Source organism: Epinephelus lanceolatus, chromosome 2, assembly GCF_041903045.1.
Source record: "Epinephelus lanceolatus isolate andai-2023 chromosome 2, ASM4190304v1, whole genome shotgun sequence".
In the NCBI taxonomy this organism is placed as follows: domain Eukaryota; kingdom Metazoa; phylum Chordata; class Actinopteri; order Perciformes; family Serranidae; genus Epinephelus; species Epinephelus lanceolatus.
The window spans coordinates 1804177-1820275 of record NC_135735.1 but is presented as its reverse complement, the minus strand read 5'-3'; the positions used below and the strand labels follow the sequence as shown (position 1 = coordinate 1820275).

The 16099-nt window shown below is 41.5% G+C and overlaps 1 protein-coding gene across 2 annotated transcripts in view; it reads right to left on the bottom strand.

Annotated features, from left to right (window-relative positions):
- LOC117259401 (multiple epidermal growth factor-like domains protein 11) overlaps positions 1-15675 on the bottom strand; it is a 221351-nt gene extending 205676 nt beyond the window's left edge. For both annotated transcript variants that reach the window (XM_078173119.1, XM_078173121.1), the window contains exon 1: positions 15455-15675. The gene's annotated coding sequence lies outside the window, so the exon portion shown is untranslated. The remainder of the gene's footprint in view (positions 1-15454) is intronic.
- Positions 15676-16099: the final 424 nt, after the last annotated feature.

Here is a 16099-nt window from a genome sequence, read left to right as displayed (position 1 = left end):
CTCCCAAGTTATCTAGGCAGTAGTTACTCTGTGGTAATTTTTATTTTTGGGCCATTTTTATGTCTTTTTATTGGATAGTACAAAGTAGAGAGATGACAGGAAATGAGGGGGGAGAGACTGGAAAGGCAGAAGCAGGTGTTAAAGTTGTAACAAAGATATCAAAAAAGGAATTTCTTCCAACCTGGTGGAAGACCCAGCGCTGTCGCAATAAAAACTACATTTAAGCCAGAAGGCTGTTCTTGGTAAAAAAACAACTGCTAATTGTGTCACTATCACAGCAGGAAACGCAGTGACTTATCAGTTAAAAATAATGGCTTTTCGGGGCACCATCCCCAAAGGTGACGTAGCGATGTCTCACCAGCCACAGTGGCAGGTGGACAAAGAAGATAATTTCCAACCCTGTATGAAACCAATAAAAACTACATTTGTCCATAGAAGAGATGCAGTGATGTCGCATGTTGTTGGTCTTGAACCATTGTCTGCAGTTTGGCAGGCATCTCTCCAAGGTGCCACGCCATCAACCATCCCCTCCACCTGCTGATGACAAAGTGACCTCATACACTGCATCTCTTTAGAAATGTTGATATGATGTGTATGAAACGAGGTTTACAGAAACAAAACCAATATTTTCTTGTGGTGAATGGACTGAATTCTCCTCCTTCAGGATGAGACTGACACCTGGGAAACATCAGCTTCTGATTCATCACAGCACCAGTGCACGTTGGTGTGTTTGGTTAGCAGCTGTCGGTCAGTCACTAACCCCACAGAGACTCTACAGACAGATTGTCAGAAAAGAAGGAGGATCACTTTACAATGAGCAGTGTTGCTGTGCTCTGCTGGACTTAGTATAATCCACTGTAATGCTCCCAGCTCTCAGGGTCTTCTATGAGGGAAGCTGTCAAAGCTGGTTAGCTTCAAGTCGACGACTTCATGTGAAGAAAAGTAACTAAACACTGAGATGAGAGAGTCTATTCAGCCACTGAGCTCTGCTCTAATCTGACTCATGTTTCCTTTCAGAGGGCACTGACGAGTGCTCCTGCGTGTCCGCCGTACAGTCGCAAGAAATGCAACAGCAGAATTAAATCCTTCCCTTGCTCAGGACCGGTGGCTGTGCGGTGTCACGGCGTGATCGCTGGCTGCTATAATTTGGTTCCGCTCGTCACCCAGAGCAGGCGAGGTCATTACTTATTACGAGGAACATAATGATTTGGACTGTCCGTCTCCAGGCTCGGCAGTTTAATGAAGGCAGAGGGAAAGGCCACAAAAATCTCACAAAAATCCCAGCTGGCATCATTTCAGGCTTTTTGATTATATGATTACTCACTGTACAGAGACCAAGTGGAGTCCCACTGAGGCCGTCTCTAACCTCTATAATAAAACTTTCTATTTTTGCCTCAATAATTAACAACCACCATTTTGGGCCAACTAACAGACTCTGCATTTCAATTTGGGTTCAACAGGAATGTCTGTTTTATAACAAGGAACCCTCTGTGTCCTCTGCAGACCTGTCGACTGCACTTCAGCTTCCAACCTCTTCTGTTTCTTTCAAATTAAGAAATTTATTCAGAAACAGCGTCCCCAGTTTTCCAATCACCCTCTGAAAACATTACTGACACTCTTCCTGCTGTGGCACCAGTCAGAGAAGTCATTTATATCAGCCCAGAGAAACCTGGGCGCAGGATGTGGGGCTCAGCACAGAGGATAACCAACAGCCCAGCACCCTTGACCTAGATCATAAGTGTTCTGTTTTCGCCCAACATGAGCTGGTTCAATGTATAAATACACTCAGAATCATTACACTAACCACAGATTGTCTAAAATAGACTGTGTTGTCAGTGAAGCCTGTCACAGATGAGGTCAGATGCTGACCTTGTACGAACATGTTTCTGTCATGCACAAAACCTGCATGAAGCTGTAGATATATATAAATAAGCCCCTGCGTGTTACATACCACTGTCAGGTAGAGGAAGTGGTTGATATCAAGACGACCTACCAGTGGCTAGAGAATGCTGCGCTGACAGACAGACAGCACAGAGGCACTAATCATGGCAGCACAACAGGCCCTAAGCACACGGGCCATAGAGGCCAGGGTCGACCACAGCAGATCAGACCCAAGGTGCAGGCTGTGCAAAGATGCCCCTGAGACGGTCCAGCACATAGTGGCAGGTGTAAGATGCAAACAGGATCAGCGTACATGGAGAGGCTGGGATAGTGCACAGGAACATCTGCACCCAGTATGGACTCCAAGTACCCAAATCCCAATGGGACACACCACCGAAGGTAGCTGAGAACAACAAGGCTAAGATCCTGTGGGACTTCAGCTTCCAGACTGACATACAGCTGCTGGCTAACCAACCGGACATAGTGGTGTTTGACAAACACCAGGTGAGGGCAGTGGTGCTAGATGTGGCGATACCAGCCGACAGCAACATCAGAGAGAAGGAACACGAAAAGGTGGAGAAGTGTCAAGGGTTGAAAGAAGAGCTGGAACAGATGTGGAAGGTCAAAGTTGACAAGGTCCCCGTGGTTGTAGGAGCACTCGGGGCAGTGACTCCGATTCCTGGAACAACATCTGAAGCCTCAGTCAGGAAGTGTGGAGTCCTAGGAACAGCTAAGATACAGCGCACAACCCTCAAACTCCCAGGACTCTGGTAGAGGAAACGAGCTTGAGAATGATAGAGATACCACCCTGAGAGGGTGATTGATATATATGCATTTGTGCCCAAAATGTCACCTACATCTCTCTGTGTCTCAGCCTTCAGGTTGCATGTGAACGGGCCGGAGTGGCCAATATTGGAATTATGGGAGTTTTTTTGGGTTTGTTTGTTTGTTTTCCCAGGACAGTAGATCTCTTGACAAAATCCAAACAGGAAATGCAGATTTTCTTTTGATAAAATATTGGAGCATTATGTTGAACCTTGTTTTGTACAGAAGAAAAAGTTATTCCGTGTGTCTGTGTGTATGTAAAACCTTCAGCCTGCAGCAGAGACTCAGGCCTCGTCATGCAGAAATCCATAACTTATTACAATCTGTGTCATGCCAAGAGAAGAGAAGGAATGACGCACACAGAAGAGACAGGACGGCAGTGACGGTGGAGAAATCACTGTTTCAACTACGTAGAAAAAACTCTTGTTGAGGTTAAAAATCGATTATTATTTTATTTCATTTGTGCCTGTTGTGGACATTAATCTGAGACATCAGACAAAGACATCACCTTTAATTTATTAAACATCTCTTTCTATTTGTTTTTAATGTTTGTATCAGTCTTCTTCTCTCTGTCTTTCCATCTGCTGTGAAACCATCGTATTGTATTGTTGTGTATAAATTTGGTTAAAGTTTTATTAGTACTATCGGACCTTTTGAGGTCTTTTCCAACACTAGTCTCGGTGTGAAACATCTGATGGTCACAGCTGACAGAAAAACACAACAAAAACAGAGTCAAGGTTAAAACAGCCTTACAGCTGTGGCGACGTGTTTCAGTCGTGTCTTTGACCTTTGTCTTTGAAACGTCATTTCATCTTGTTGCTGAACACAAGCGCATCATTTGTTGAAACTTTAACATGAACAGAAGCTTGTTTTAGTTTCACCACTCCTTCACACTGATTAACAGAATGATAGACAGGTTATAAATAATAATATCAGAAAGTTCAGAAACATCCACTGGAGACTGGATCCAGCCGGTCAGATCGATCCAACAATAACAACATGACTCACAGATTCTACAAACTTTAAAACTCTGTAAACAACAAATTGTAATGAACTAAACACTGTTTGTTCATCAGGTTACAAAAATCATCATTCATTTATCTCTGGTGGTATGTAGCCACGAAAATATAGTTTGGTTTTAATAATCAATCAGCGTCCTTGTTCCTCTGGATGATCCGCAGACCTCACTCTGAACAGATTTCACTGGAACTACTTTCCACCAAGGGAACCACCAGAGATAAAATGTTCTGGTGCAATCGGGATAAACCAATTATCTTCAAGCCTATTTTCCACCTCAGATGTATTCAGAAAATTGATTTTAGTGAAGTATTTTGACAGAACGACAATCAGTGTGTTTTTTCAGTTTGAAGATCAGAAACAAACAGAGAAACTCCTCCAAATTAAACGGGACAACATTGTTTGTCAGAGCCTCCTGAAGCATGGATGGATGTCAACCACAGGGCTGTAGGCTCCATAGGAGTGTTAAAATGTGTTTGTCTTGTTGTGTTATTGGGAGCCAGAATAGAAGGAGTCATGGCTCAAAACCAGCCGCCACTGCCCGTCAACAAAAACAAAGACAACTATGGTTAAATGTGATAAGACCAAAGGACTGGACGGAGGCCATCATCAAAAATGCTCACATGTGCAGCGCACACTTCATATCAGGTTAGGGAAAAAGTATTTCCTGTTGTAGGGATGAATAAGGTTATGTGTATTAAGGGTTATCATGTCCACCTCATCAGAAACTGGGGAGGGATTAAGAGGAATATTGGATTTCTCTGCAACGCTAACTTTTTAGCACATTAGCTAATGTTAGCTTCCATAGCAAAACAAACAAGTGTGGTCCTCCTTTGTAAGATTGGCTTCCTGTGACATCATCCATCCACTGAGTGAGAGCATACGGGTCGGCCAGTCTGGTCCCGTTGGTCAGTGTTTACTTATTCAAGTAACACTGGCGGTCCCGGAGAGTGAGTGACCTGACATGGTACGTTGGTAAATTCAGTCTGACGCTCTACACTAAAATGAGAGCATACTAGTCACACTAGTCTTTTATGAGATATTACATACTGTGATATTTCAACAGAAACTGTATGAAATTACGATCTACTATTGAATAGTAAATGGTCTGCAGCTTTTTTATTTTAAAAAGTTAACTGCATTAATTAATTTGAAAGCACATTACAGTCTCCTGCCCGTATGTGAATAACAAAATGAGGGGGATGTAGTGTGTTTCGTTGGGTCTCCAGCAGCATGGAGCAGCCTCTCTGCCAGTAGTGCTGTGTCGTTCACAAACGAAACGTTCAAAAGAACGAATCTGTTGCGTGAACGCACTGAACTTAATCACTTCCGGAACTGATTCGTTCATTCCTCAGTTCAGTTGAGCTCAGCAGTGAGCATGCAGGCTGGGAGTGGAACTGCCGATTCGGTCAGTGCGAACAAAGAATCACTCGTGAGTCGCGAGGCAGCCAGAGTGCAGGGAGGGACTGCCTACCGCCTGACCAATCACCCGGTGAACAAATCACTTGGTGAACGAATCACTCAGTGAACAAATCACTCGGTGAACGTCATCACCCCGATCCCTGAGTAATCTAAATCCTTTCTTCTCAGCGATACACTTTCATATGGACTGTTTTCTCCAAGCTAGCGGCTAATGTAGCCAGGAGTCAAGCCACATGAACACAGTCACAAACCTCCCCACTGTTTTAACAGACTTAGCTTCCAGATGAACAAAACATTAGGCTGGCCAGTAATGAGACTCACCAGTGCAGGGCAGACGCGGCAGCTCAGCCGTGTATCAATTCAGTGAGTCGGACTACGCAGTACACAGTCAGGGCTCCTCCCACCAAGCACTGAATGATTCGGTGAATGAATCTTTTGAACGATTCTTTTCACTGAACTGATTCTAGTGATTCAGTAACATCTTTGCTCATCACTAACTGCCAGACAATGTACAGACCACGGTTTTTGAGGAGAAACAGACGGAGCAGAGTTATTATGGTTTAAGGTTGATGCTGCAGTGTGTGTTGGTCAGCTGCTCGTTTGCTTACATTACTGCCGATCGCTGCTCCGCTCCGTTAACGTTCGTCTCTGGGTGACGGCAGAAGAAAGTATTCATAATATACCATAAAACTTAAATTAAACACCCAGTCTCTTTTACTAGCCCAGTGTGGATACAAAGGCCTGTCCCAAATACAGGCCTGTTGAGTTCAGTGCTGTAAGCAAATAATAGCTCGGGCTATTAATTGAAGTTTTAAGATACTTCACATTTGCCTCATAAATGTAATTATTTAGACATTAAATTAAAACACACTTGGAACCACTGCCTTTTGTGAAGATGAATCAAAAGTTAACTGTTAACAAGTTGACATTTATGAATCAGTGCTAAATCATCCATGACATCATCACGATGCATTCAAGTGCTGATTATGTCCCCACCCCCACTGTGCACAGCTCTGGTCTGCTGGCAATGAGAAGCAGTCTATCACCTATTATAGAGTAAGGATAGACGGATACATCGGCCGGCCGATATATCAGGCCGATATTTGAGTTTTTTACTTGTATCGGCATCGGCCGATACGTGCGTGGGTTCGCGGATTTATTTTTCCCTGGCATGATTTACAGACAGGCATCCACGGGCAGCTCTGTGTTGCCGGAAGACCCTGCAGCGCACATGCAGCGAATCCTACTGTGTACAGTAGTTGTTGTTTTATTTATGCTTCAGCTTAAATATTTGTTTATTTTATAAAGACATTACTGGAAGATTTAAGAGCACTGAACTCTTTTTTTTATTTGAATGTATAATAATAATAATAATAATAATAATATTCTACCTGTTCTACCTCAACTTTCCATCTTGTTTTAGTATTTTTTACTGTTCAATAAATGTTTCTTATTTTAAACTTGAGACCTGTAATATTTGTTATCATTGTGTCATTTTTTTGATGTAAATTGAGGGAGCAAAAGCAGTATCGGCCCCAAATATCGGCTCAAGAAAATCGGCAGTCCATAATCGGTCATCGGCTAAGGGTGATGGAAAAAAATCGTTATCGGCATCGGCCCTGAAAAATCCATATCGGTCTATCCCTATTATAGAGTGTTCCTGTGTTTTAAAAAAAAAATCCACATTCTCACGATAATTTGGGTGGAAAAAGGGAACACATTTATTGACTGCTGATATGAATCACACCACTGTCACTCTGCCTTGTAATATTTATCTATTTATGTCATTTTCTCAAGTTATCTGTGTTTGTGCTGCTGCAACGACCACATTTCCACATTTTAATCAACAAAGATTTGTCTTATTTTGTCTGTTCAACAGGAAAAAAGATTAAAAACACTGAATATTCACACGGGAGAAGCTGGAACCAGTGACTTCTTAGTATTTTTTATAATAGATGACAATTTAATCTCTTACCAAACATCAATATAGCAATTATTCGGCTCATTTTTCTCAGCTCTGCACCTTTTTATCCATCCATCACCCAGTCAGACCTCAGTGATCAACACAAGAATTAGATACTTTAACCCTGGATTGTAAACGTGCAGGAACAAAAGAAGATGTGACCCTGAGTGAAGAAAGGAGCTGTGTGTCTGAGCAGCAGCAGCAGCAGCAGCAGCAGCATCTGAAGCCCCCAAGACATTTCCTGTGTAATGTGTTACTCATCCATTTGCCCTGAGGAGAGCATTCATGATGTTTTGTAATGGTCAGCTCCATCACCCTCCCTCCTGTCCACTCCAAAGTACTCACCAGGCAGAACCACTTAAAACTCTTTCATGTTTTCTTCTTCGTTTTTTTCCTCCTGCGCTCGGCCTTTGTTGCCGGCTGAATAAGATGCTGAGAGCTGATGGGCTGCTGGCCTTAATGGGCTCTCCCTTTTTGAATTTAGTGACTGATGTTTTGCCATTGCCTCATCCTGAGAGAACAGTACACAAACTTCTTGACAAAGTCTCTACATAATTCATAACTCCCGTCTCACACACACACACACACACACACACACCTTCTCCTCCGGTAACACCATAAACAACATGTGAGATTCTCATCTCCATTTCTGAAGTGATAAACAAAACGTATGCACATGGATCGGAGGGAAAACACAAAATCCAAGAAACACCTTTTAAAATGAGAAGCTCCTAAATATGACACCACATTATGACATCCAGCCCCCCCCATCCTGCCATCCCCCCATCCTGCCATCCCCCCATCCCCCACTCTGAAGCGACTTGGCTTTATATTTCCCATCTTCTGTGCGATAATGCAGCGTGAGAGGTTCAGGCACAGCTTCCAGGCAGAAAGCCGCAGTCGCTGGATCTCCAATATAACATGTCCTTGAGAAACAACAGTCAGTGTTCTCCCATTTATCAACACTGATTACACGTATTGATCTGACAGAACCAGAGGATTCCCAGTTGAAAGGGTTCAGCAGACTGGAAACACAGCGCCTGCTGCCGCTGCCGAGGATCATGGTCCGTCCAGACTGAAACAGACAGACTGTTTTACTCTCACAGCGTAATCCATCTGCCATCAGCTGTCAGATGAGGTCTTTAACTGTGTTAGTTTTTATTATCTGGTATCTGGACATGATACATTTCCCCTAAAATGGAGTTTACATGAATCATAGTTTATGTTCATCAGATAATTAAAAGTTTGTTTGTGACAGAACGACACTAAATCCAAGCACACATATTAAGAACTTCCTTTAACCCATTAAAACCTGAACAGACTGGCTTGGATTCTCTCAAAAATATGGGCAGACAGTCACGGGCAACTTAATGAGAAATGCCCCACAAATTAGCAAAGTATATAAAGTTACAAGAAAATAACTTGAAAATAAAAAAAAAAATAGAAATAATAAACAACTACAAACAAGAAAAAGAGCCAAAAATTATAAAATATATATGTTTACATTTTTCTGTGAATAATTTTAAATATAAAATTATAATAATTACAAATATAATTTTCTTGACATTTTTCCCTTTTTGTAAATTTTTATTTTCTAATAATCCTCCGCCCCCCTTTAAACTAATTTTCAGGTCATTTGCTCGTCACCTTTCACTAATTTCTTGCAGTTTGTTAAACATTTCTTGCCAAGGTCCTTATTGCCTTTTTCCCCTCATGTTTTGAAAGAAATCAATGAGCTCTTAATAAGAAACTGCCCAAAAATTAGTAAAAAGTTAAAAGTAAATTACATGAAAATATGCAAAAATAAATGAAGAAATAAATAAATAATAAATAAACAAGACAATGCTGTAAAAAAAATGCTGAAAAGTAGAAAAAAATATGTATACGCTTTTCTGTGCACAATTTTTTTTATAAAAAAAATTTAATTTCTGGTCATTTTCTTGTCACCTTTAATTCATTTCTTGCAGTTTGTGGGACATCTTTTTGCGAGGTTGCTATGTTAAAATCAGCTTGTGGAAGATGTGTGACCACAGCAGGAGCAAACTGATGTCCAGGTTTTAAAGGGTTAACAGATTAAAAAACATCCAAAGTGATGCACTGACTTGTGGCATGAAGCTCATGACAGTTTAGTTTTGAGACATTTGCGTGTGAAATAGAACATTTTTGGTGCCCAGAATCAAATCAATGCAAATATGTCCTGACGTGCTCACGGCAGCAATCTGAAAAGCATTTTGGGATAAAATAGGAGCGGAAATGGAAAGTCTAGTTTAATGTGCTGGTAGACTGACAAATAGTCTGCACAAACATCATTGAATTTCAGGGACAATACGCTTCCACATGCTCCAGAAAAAGCCCCGAGGAGCAGCGCTCCAATATTCCTGCTGTATTCTGCAGCACATCAGGTGTTTAATGGCTTTGTGGTTGCAGGAGCAGTGGACTGTTTGTATGCAGCGCAGAGCGGCCGGCCAGGAGGAACTATTTTCTGCCGGCGACACACTTCAGTACTCTGCCCTCAACAGCCTGTTATTCTTTAAACAGTGATTGGAATTATGTTTACCATGAAATGGATAAATCACAAGTGCAGTGTGAGAGTGGAGGCAGCGATTACTAACATGTGGCCCACAGAGCCGCTCAAGTGTTGGGTTTTTATGGGCTTCAGAATAAATTCTCAATTAATGACTCCTGCTGCCGCAGCCACAAATAATTAGCTCCACCACTGAAAGCTGTCCTCACCATAATTAATTCATATTTGATTTTCTTTTTTCACCAAAGAATGGCTGAACATTTTATTTTTAGACTTAAACTGGTCCAGCAGCCTCCTGTCACATGATGAAGAAATCACCTCTATCTTACGCCTTCATCATCAGAGCCGACATGAAGGGCCTCAAACATGACGATGCAGAAAGACGACAAACCTGGTCTTCAATTTACATTTGCATGTTTGTACCGCAGCTCTCTGAGCGCTTATTATTAACAACACATAATCATTTTCAACAAAACACCTGGATGAAGACAAGGAGCAGCTACACATCAAACAGCACTCCTCTTCCAATCAACTACAAACCATGACCTCCACCCTGACGCTCAGCTCTGCAGCCGTCTGCAGGAGATGAGCACAACTAGTCAATTAAACATTGCTTATTCAAATATCTCCAAATCTGTCTCTCTGTAGAATCTCTTTAAATGAAGAATAAGATCCGTCTCAAACTGTCGGAGTTAGAAAACACCATGATGTCAGCCAAATCTCTCAGGGGAGTAATCTCAGAGTTTTAAACTCCACTGCAGTTTTCTGATCCCTCAGCTGATGACTCTGTGAAGCCGTCGTAGGGATGTGATCTGGAGGTTACACCTCGCTCTGCAGAGCGCTCTAAGAGTCGAATCTTTCTGAAATGCAATTTTATATTAGGGTGCAGCAATATGTAGATATTATATCATTATCGAGGTACGAGACTTTATATCGTCTTAGATTTTGGATATCATATCTTGATACAGCATAAATGGTGTTTTTCCTTCGTTTGAAAGGCTGAATTACAGCAAACTCATGTGAATGTGTCAACTTACTGGACTTCTCTACTTGTTTTAATGTTTCCCATCCCCCCACTTAGTCTTTATATCCACAGTATTGATGATTATTAATCAAAAATCTCAGTGTGTTAATATTTTCTGCAAAAAACAAACAAACAAACGACAGTCATTGTACAACTGTGTCCCATCAGAGAGGATATTTGGTCAGAAATATTATGTTCGATTTTGTCTCCCAGTCTTAACATTGACAAAGTGCTTCAGAGGAGATTTAAAAATATTGTGATATGTTTTTTTCAGCACGTCGCCCACCACTATTTAATAATATATACATGAACAAAAATTAAAATTTTTCTATTAGACTTATGTTACACCTGTCCGCCTCTAGAAAATGTTCCCAACAGCTTTGTTATAAATATAAAACCCACAAAGGTTGTGTTGGTCATGTGATCACATTGAGACATTTTGGAAGGACGCTCAGTGACTCTGCAGGTTACAGATAAACAGTTCACGCTGTCCTAATTTTACCTGTAAAACCAAACTTTGGAAAACATTTTGACATGGACACCAAACCTCTGTCAATCTGAGCATAAAGTGTCTCTGACGGTCCCCACGGGCCACATGTGGATGTCACAGATATCGGCTCCCGTCCCTCTGGACTCATGATCTGAGTCATAAACTGGACAAATTCTGGAAACTTTGGAATCCCGTCCTTCTGACGGTTTGTTCCTGACAGGAAATGGCTGATTGTTTGTGCCACACTATCTGTTCATTTCCTGTCATATCTGTTTTCTCTCCTTCTTTAATTTAATTTTTATGTTTTGCAGCATCTGTTGTTGATTTGGGGCTTTCCTGCTGTCTGTATATGTTTTTTTCTGTTTGTTGCTGATAATTCTAAAATCAATTTTAAAAAAATTGCTAACCGTAGCTAGTCGGCAGCAAAAATACTTCACAGTTAAACCTGATATTAAAATTATTATTATTTCATGTGATTGTGTTCAGCTGATGAAAATGCCGTTGTAATAATCAGGCACGTTTCCTGAAGATTTATTTTAATACAGAATATTGTTTTCTTTTATTTAGTGAGCTGTTGTCATGTCTTGTAGGATGATATGCAAAGTGCCACACATCTCAGCAGCATTTAAAATACAATTTGATAACAACATGTGAATAATGATTTCTAACAGCTCTCATAAAACATGCAACACTTTTACAGACCAAGATCAAACTGTGCAGAACTCTGAGTGTTTCCTTCACTGCTTTAATCTGTATATTAAAGGTTCTGTCAGGTCTGTCTAACCAGCGACATGATAAGTGGAAGTCTGAAGCTGCTGCGTCGCCATAAAGGTGATTTTTTTTGTAAATGGACAGACAGCGGCGCTGCACACAGTCAGGACTAATGCACTGCTGAAAATAGATAAACTGGAGAAAAGAATTTACACGAATACAGAGAGACTCAGTATAAGTCAATATGGCCACCCTTCTTAGTGACCAATCATGTCCTGAAGACAAGACAAGCCCAGTAGGTGACTTCACACACCTAATGCTGATGCACATGTGAAGGCTGAGAGGTGTCAGGACAGATTTAAATAACGATGAAACCTTTCTGTAGTCAGATTTAAAGATATTGAACACTGTGCAAAATATTGTCAACCAGCAGCCTCAGTACAAAGACTCTGAACCAGACTTCTGTCTTAAAACAATAAGGTGGAGCCCTGCTGCTGCTGCTGAGGCGCTGACAACATGTCAGACTGTGAGTGGTTTGTACGGCAGCAGATGACTCAACCTGCTCCTTCAGTAGCTTCAACTGTACTTTGTATTTTAACACTTGTGTGTCTTCAGGGTGGTTTTAATATGAGCCTGTACAGGTTTCTGCCCTCACATGCACTTCTTTATATTAGCTATTCCCTGATGTTTAATATTTATGTGAAACAAATGAACAGAAGAACAAAAGAAAAAGAGGAGTTAAAGCACAGAGCACTTTACAAAGACGTACAGACACAGTATGTTTAGGACGAAGGCAGACGCAGAGCGGTGATGCTGATGGGTGGGTTTATTTCTTTATCTGGGCTCTGGGTGATAATCAGGATGTGAATAAAGTTGAGATGCAGTTTGTTTATTTAATGTCTAAGATTGTTGTTTATTTACCCATATTAATGGCTGTAAATGAGTTTGGGATAGATGTGGACAACTTCATGTTTAAATGAGAGATGAGTAGTGAGAAGGAGGATCATAGAAGTGTGCACGTCTTCCTGCTCTTTTTCCAGCATGTCTGTTAATGTTTTGTTTTTAATGTTTGTTTTGCTCAAAAGGAAGTCATTCAGTCATTCATTCATTCATGCATGACCGCCAAGTCATTTTTTTATTAGATAAATTATCATATTTATATTTATTTGTATATAAATTATGATAGTTTTGTCAGATATATAGTCGAGGAAAGGTTGTGTTGTGGAGTGCATATTTATTCTGTAACACTGGGTGGGACTAAATAAACTGGGTTTATTACTCATTTACTTAATTGGGGGTAAACAGAGCGGGGACAGTTGTGTATTAGTTATAAATATATTAGGGGATTTGTTGAAATAATATTTGAGTTAAAAGAAGAAATCTAAGAACAGGGTAGAGACCTATGCGTTATACTTCCACCTGCTCTTTTTCAGACACTGTTATCTTCATCCTGTTTGTTTTTTATTATGTTTTTTAATGGTTTCAAAAGTAAGTCATTCATTCATTCGTTATTAATATTACAGGTACAAATTAAACTTTTGGTAACCGACTAGAAAAATAATATCAGTTGCTTTTTGCAGTTTACCAGATACATGTTGTAGTAATGAAACAGACTGAAATGAGATGGAGAGACTGAAAATGTTTTATCGTTTTAGATAAAACAGATGTTGATAAAGTTGAAAATAGGTAATAAATATACAGCATATCGCAACACGTTTAAAACCACAGTCATACTGTATCGTGATAACACAGTACTGTGGGGCCTCCGGTGATTTCCTCCTCTGTTGTTTCCTCTTACTGGAATGTTTATGGGCGTGTACCTGCACAGTGCTCAGGTGAGGTCAGGGCTTTATTAAAGGTAGCGACCAGGTCACAGATCCAGGAGAATGCCACACGACAGTGAAGCTGGAGTTGGCTTTCACTTTCTCTTTCTACAGCACCAATCCTGCTCTGTTTACCTTTAAACTTCAGTCTGAATGTCAGGTAGATGAGGAACGTCCTCACCATCTGCCGTCGCTCTCAGTCACTCTGTTTGTCTCTGAGAGAAATGCAGCTTTGTGTTCGGTTTGTTTTGCATCTCTTACAACCTTCTGTGTCTCATCTTTGTGCAGCCCGGCAGTGCAGCCCTCCTGCACACACTCCTGGCAACTTCCTGCCCCTGAAATGATTCCTCACCGCATCTGTTGACCCAGCAGCACCTCCACCTCCACCCCCGCCCCCACCACCCACACAGCATCATCTTAAAAATAAAGCACATTTAATTAAAGTAAGAGCTCGGGAGTCGTCAAAAGCTGCATTACTATTATTGCGAGGGCACGTTTGTGACAAACGTCTCTGTGACATATTGCACAGCACATTCTCCAACTCCAGCAGTAAATGCAGCTACTTGAGGAGAGAACACAACACACAGACTCAACAGCACTTGTGCCAAGCACTCAGCAGCTCTCTGCCTGTCTCTCTCTCTCTGTCTGTCTGTCTGTCTGTCTGTCTGTCTCCTGGCTGTGAGCTTCTCATGCTCCGGTCACTGAACACAAGTATTCTGAGTATTCAATTTATTTTAACGATTGAATGTAATCCTCAAAGAGACATGACCTGAAACCTCTGCACGCTGCATGTATGTGTGAATAACCAGCAGCACTTCAGAGCAGCTGTTGGCTCACATGTGCCTGACTCAAGATCGCCACCTAGCGCCCACAGTGTGTCAGTCCCTGTGTAAAGTCTGCATGCTGCGATGCCTCAGGGGGAATCAATAGAAATACTCCAACAGCAATGATCATCCTGACCCGTCTGATTAACATCAAAACCCTCAGACAGGCTCCAGCAGACTGACTGACACTGTCTCAGAGCACAGAGAGCTTCAGTCCTCAGCACAGCAGCTCTCTGCAGGTTTTTACTTCAGGTAGAAAGAAGCTCACTTCTTCTGTCCTATACTTGATTACAGCTAATTGCATTCAGCCGAAGGTTGACTCTGTCCCGATTAGATCACTGGAATAAAACCCAGCAGAGCTCTGGGACCTGAGGACTGCACAATAAAGTGAAGAGACTGAGAACAAATCAGCTGGCAGTAAATAAGAATAAAGCCCAAAGTGACTGCACGTAAAGAAAACACTCAGTTTCATTAAGAGGAGGAATGAGAATAACTTTTTCTGCAGCCAGCCTCATCATGGAGTCTCACACACAGACAGGACCAACAGGCACCATGTTATAAACCATCTGACACATGGATATAAGGGTGTGTGATGACGGAGCTGTCATTCATCAGTTACACTAATTTCAAATTTAAACTGTGTCAATTCTGCAGCTGGATTTATAGATTATTAAAGGTGCAAATATCACAAACACTGCACGGACTCATCAGCCTGCTGCAAAGTCTTGTAACTGTATTATTAACTTCAGCATGACTGTCTGTCACAGAGCTGCTGGTAATCAACACAGAGATACGCGTTCATACAAAGACAGCAATGTGGAATATTAATAAAACATCCTGCATGAGTGCGGATGGTGTCATCATAAAGTCACCAACACAGTGTCAACGGATCATCTGTGTGTGTAAACTAAGTGATTTGACCCGTGACAGGCTGAATAATAAGCGCTTACCTGCAGGAGGGACGCGTCCTAAATAAAGTTCATTGTGGTGGAAACAGTGCGCAAACAGAGGAGGTGCTGGAGGAGCGTCCTGGGAGCAGAAATATTCTCACAATTAAAACGTGTGTCTGCGGCGAGAGAGTAAAGTCCTCAGCTGATCTCCGTGTCGGTGTCCGCTAGTAGTGAAGTTGAGCTCAGTGCTGTCAGCTGTGAGCTGCTGCTGCTGCTGCAGATTCTCCTCCTCACACAGACCGAAGAGCAGGAGGCAGCGAGAGGACTCCCCCCCCCACGCGCACACACCCCTCCTCCACCTCCATCACACCGCTTCCGCTTTCACACAGATAAATCACTGAGGCTGTGCGGGGTTTGGACCCAAGTCTAACCGGTGTGAGTATTGAAAAAATATTAATAATAATAAAATATAAATGTTATGTCTGATACACTGTGAACCCCCCTGTCCATCCATGACACTGTGTTCTAATGCCAAGTCTGCACAATGTCCCGGATTGTCAAAATAACATTAAAACTTTATGTTCACTTGTCACAAAAACTCATCTCTGTTCACTTGACATCATTTTTTATGTTAACTCAGCAATTTTTGAGTTAATTTGACTAAAATTTAAAGAGATGATTTTGTCTAATTAGTTTAAAGCCAAT